This window comes from Gavialis gangeticus, unplaced genomic scaffold (assembly GCF_001723915.1).
Source record: "Gavialis gangeticus isolate Ggan-Ray unplaced genomic scaffold, GavGan_comp1, whole genome shotgun sequence".
Classification (NCBI taxonomy): Eukaryota; Metazoa; Chordata; order Crocodylia; family Gavialidae; genus Gavialis; species Gavialis gangeticus.
In genome coordinates this window covers 21,760,512-21,765,261 of record NW_017729008.1, presented here as the reverse complement: position 1 = coordinate 21,765,261, position 4,750 = coordinate 21,760,512, and the positions used below count along the sequence as shown (strand labels likewise).

Genomic DNA, 4,750 nt, shown 5'->3' with positions numbered 1-4,750 from the left:
GCTCTCGTTGCTGGGGTCCCAGGCTCCGAGCGTCCCCACGATGAGCGCGTCCACCGTCACGTCGTAGCCGCGGCCCCTCAGGGTGTCGGCCAGCGGGGCGTACTTCTCCCGCTTGCGAGCCCGGGCGTCGGTGAAAGCTTGGCGCCGGTTCTCGAAGGGGATGGTGACGTCCACCATCACGATCTTCTTGGCCTCCTGGTCGGTGATGACGATGTCGGGGCGCAGCTGGCTCTCGCAGCCCGGGACGGTGCGGTTCACGGAGATCTCCCCCGTCCCGGCCGGGATGGCCCTCACCAGGCGGTCCTGGACCGCGTTGTGGCGGAGCTGCCAGGCCCTGGCGTGCGGCTTGCAGCTGCACAGCACGTGGGGGAGGGTCTCTGTCGCGTAGCCGCACCGTCGGCACCTCTTGTCCCGGTGGCCGAAGCGCACGGCCCCGTTCAGAGGCAGGCAGTTGAGGCGGGCGCGGTGGAGGAAGCACCAGTCCGCGAAGCGCGTGAAGCTCCCGCCGGGCATGAAGTGGTATACAGCACGTGTCCCACACCGGCTCCCTGCACTGTGCTCAGCCCACTCCCAAATATAGTGCATGCAGCATGTACACTCACTCCAGCCCTGCATATCCAACACTGCAGGATGGATGATAGGGCTGTGGGCCAGGCTTTACCTCTGACACTTCTGCTGTAACTGTATCTTACATGATCAGAGACAAGCAAGTTTCATAAGCAGCCTGTGAGCCTGTGAGAAAGCTGCAGCCCCTGGACTCCTGCCCAGCTATCATTCCCCCCAGGAGCTTAAGCTACAACAGCAACCAAAGTCTCTGGGGTCCTCTCCCCTCCTTTGGCATCTATGTTGGAGCACAGGGGTCAGCATGGTGTGCCACAGTGTGGTGTGGTAGCATAGTGCAGTTAGGCGGGAGGTTCATAAGAGGTCACTGCAACAGGACAGAGGTGATATCCCTATGCCATGTTGCCCAGGGGACAGTCCAGAGGGCATGGGGCTCCCAGATGCTCAGAAAATGGACAACCCTGAGGTAGATGATATGAACCACAAGTGCACTATACAATTTAAAAAAGAAACTGCATTTGACAGAAGTGTTGCTGTACTAAAAGCAATTACACAGCAACCAAAAGCATGATGTTATTACACCCCATGATAATCAGGGATCCTGGTTTTCTCTGTTAAAAAAATTGCCAATTCTCTGATAAAAATTGCAACTTCTCTAATTTAAAAAATCCACAATCCATGATTAAAATGAAAAATCACTATAGAAAGCGTGGTATCTATCAATTGAACACAAATGTTTTCTTGATATATTTACAATCTTAAAGCAATTTTGAAGCCTACCAGTGCCTCAGTCACTACAATAAAGTAAATCCTAAATACCTATACATTTTGGTTTTTTGTTTTTTTTTTTTATTCAAAGAAAATCAGAGCTGTCCCCTTCGCTCACCAGGATGCAGGTCCAGATTCCCCACCCACACTCTGCTGGGGGGGGTAACTACAGGGATATGGGGCCAGGGACCTAGACCCACAGCCCCCTGCAGCAGCACCCAAGCCCCAGCTGCCACCTGCAGGAGGTGGCAGCTGCTGAAGCAGAGCAAACCATGGAGGGTGATTCCCCATCCCTCATGGGCAGCACAGCTAGAGCAGAGCCTGGGGAGAAACGCAAGCTGGGTAGGCAGGTGACACTTTATGAGGGCAGTGCGGAGCTCCCAGTGGTGGCAACAAGCTTCCCCACCCAGCTCCAGTCTGTCCTGCCACACTGGGTGGTACCTGCTGGGCCACAGAAGCCCCAGGGAAGGGCAGCAAGGCAGGGAGCCCTGAGCCGACAGAGGGCAGCCCACCCCTGTCCCATGCCCATATCAGGGGGTATGTTCCCCCTCATCTCCCCCAGGAGTATACCCAGAGGCAGGGAGCCAGCCCCACCCCCCAGACCAGCCACATACAGCTCTGTCCTGCTCTCCACCAGGGCCCTACAGTCACACATTCCAACCCCAGGCCCCAGTCCCCACACACTGCGCAGCTGGGCAGCAGCCCCAGCCTTGCCCAACTCACTCCCTTCCTACCTCCCTATGGGGGCCTCAAGCCCCCTGCCCCCACACCAGAATTACTTGTGGGATTTGCTCTCCAGGCTGCCTGGTGGCCATGTGCATACATGAAAGTGCACATGCGTATGGCACCCCCTGCTGGCCACCCTCCTCCCGCTCCACCAGCCCCTTGAAGGCCGGAACTCTGCCAACCTGCAGAGAGCTCTTTGCAAGAGTGGAAAATCCATGCGTTTCTCTGTTTAAATGAAAAATTTGCCTTTTTCTCAGTTAAAAAGGGAAAATCTGAGGGTTTTTTTCCATTTTTCCACAGTAAACGGGAAACCCAGATCCCTGATGATAATTTTATGGAAACACCTATTAGGTCAGCATACTTAATATTGGTAAGAAATAACCAACAGATAACCTGCAACAAACTAAATGACTCAAGGTAATACTGCACTGTTATGAAAAGGATCAATTATACATCCAGGGCAATATACAATGCCTTTTTTATTGCTACACTAGTGCCCAGGTGTAAACAATAACCAACAGCCTCAAAAAGGGTTATCTGGGTTACCGTTATAAAAAGAACAAAAACCATAATCCAAGAATCGGATTCACTGAGAGCAGTCTGCCATGAAACAGGGAGGACAGTTAAAGTTGTGCAGGTGCACCAGTTTTTTCTTTTTAATTTAACGGATTGTTTTATTTAAATATAGAACTTGAGACTGGAGGCTCCATGGACTTAAATGGTACAACCTGAAGACATTATGGTCCACATAGCAACACGTTATTTATAGCACTGAAGCTAGAGCCCTAATGTACTAGGTACTCTACAAGCATAAGGTAAACTCTCTCTCTCGAAAGGTGCTCAGCACAAGTTGATGAACAGCAGGTGAATATAAAGAAAGGAAACAAGTGAAAATACCAATTTATAGCCAGCATGAAACATACTGGTTGTAACAAACCAGGTATCACAGAAGAGCGTTTTTAAGAAGAATTAAAAGGAAGAGAATGAAATTACACTGCAGCTTTGCACATATTTAAGAAACTCCTTCCATTAACAAGTGACTTAAGATAGCATATAAAGATGCTTGTTGGAATTATTTTTAAAAAACTGATGATCAAGAGTAGCATTACTTACACGAGTGGAACCAATAGCTGCAGAACATAGGATATATAGGGTTAGTATGTCACCCGTGAAAAGCGTTACAGCAATGACCAGTAATTTGTTTCTGATACAAAGAGGACTAAAATCCCCTGCAGCAATGTCAAAAGAGATGACATGACTGTAAAACAATATTTGCAGCAGCATTTTGAATTGATATTGAATTGGGAAAACATGGGATTCTGTCAGGGAGAAAGACGACAATAGTGCAGAAGATGAAAAAACTTCAAGAGTAAATTGGATGCTTATCTTGCTGGGATCCTATGACCCCAGCTGACTTCCTGCCCTTTGGGCAGGGGAGTTGGACTCAATGATCTTCTGGGGTTCCTTCCAGCCCCAACGTCTATGAAATCTATGAAAAAAAAACAGATGAGCAGCTGGACATGGAGGAAAAATAGGTCTTAGAAATGGTCTTCAAGATAAACAACAGGACACAGACTGACAGGGTTATGACAAACTTAAAGGACCAACTCAAAGATGATGCCTGAGACATGGGATAACACTGACCAAGAAAGGAAGGCGGGTGGGGAGGCATAAGATTTCTGTTTCACATCAAGCTTAAACTAACAAATGGGATATATAAGGACAAAGCAGGCCAAATATCAGGTCTGGACATAAATCAGGTCGGGGTAAAGAGATGTATTCATCAGTCACCACCTTAAAGATAATTATTGAAATTGTATCATGATCACTCAAAGAGGAACAGGAAGGGAAAAAAAAAAAGTGATTACAGACTGAACCAAGTATAGAAGAAGAACCCTAAATTAGCTTTTTTACGTCAATGGCCCAGGCTCTGCTTTCACCTCTTAAAGGTCACAATATTGGTGTTCCCTTCTTTAGGTCATTGAAAGTGAAATAAAAATCACTTTTGAAATGGGTTTCAAGTTCCATTGAAGATTTTAGTAAACAGAAACTGAACTTTTTATTTTAAATGTGGGTGCATCGATAAAGACTTTTTGGGCCGGGCAATACAATACTGATGGCCGACTATTAACCAGTCATGTAGGCGGATACCCATCTGATTGCCAATATGCAACCTGGCATCTTAGAAAGCAGTGTCCAGCTGGTAAGTCTGTTGCAGGGAAGGGGCTGAGGGGGAGGGGAGGGATACTGAGTGAGGACCCCACAGTGAGGGAGGGAGTGGGACTGGGGCACCACACAGCCAAGGCAGAACGCGGTGCAGAGCTGCAGTTCGTCTGAGGGCTGTGGGTGGGTGGCTCCTGCCACTGCATGCACCCACAGGGGAGGAATGGGGGGCATGTGCCCCCGGATCTGTGAGCAGGGCAAGGGTGGGCTGCTGCTGAGCACTCAGGGCACTCGCCAGCCTCTTCCTAGTGAGGGCTGGGCCCGAGCGATGCAGGGGTGGAGCAGGTGGGGTGGCACTGGGAAGGAGGCTACGGGGGGCAGCTATCGCCACCCTAAAATTCACTATAGCCACCCCATAGGCCCCCCTCCCAGCACTGACACTGCCCTTTAATGCCCTAAGCCGTGTTTCATTGTATTGGGTGAGACTCCTGTTTTGTTGCAAGTGTATCTGATGGGGCTTGAGGAGAATGAG

General features: G+C 49.4%; 1 protein-coding gene across 1 annotated transcript in view; it reads right to left on the bottom strand.

Moving 5' to 3' along the window:
* Window positions 1–4,750, bottom strand: part of GNAI1 (G protein subunit alpha i1) — a 57,091-nt gene that overhangs the window by 48,832 nt on the left and 3,509 nt on the right. The gene's annotated exons all lie outside the window — the stretch shown is intronic.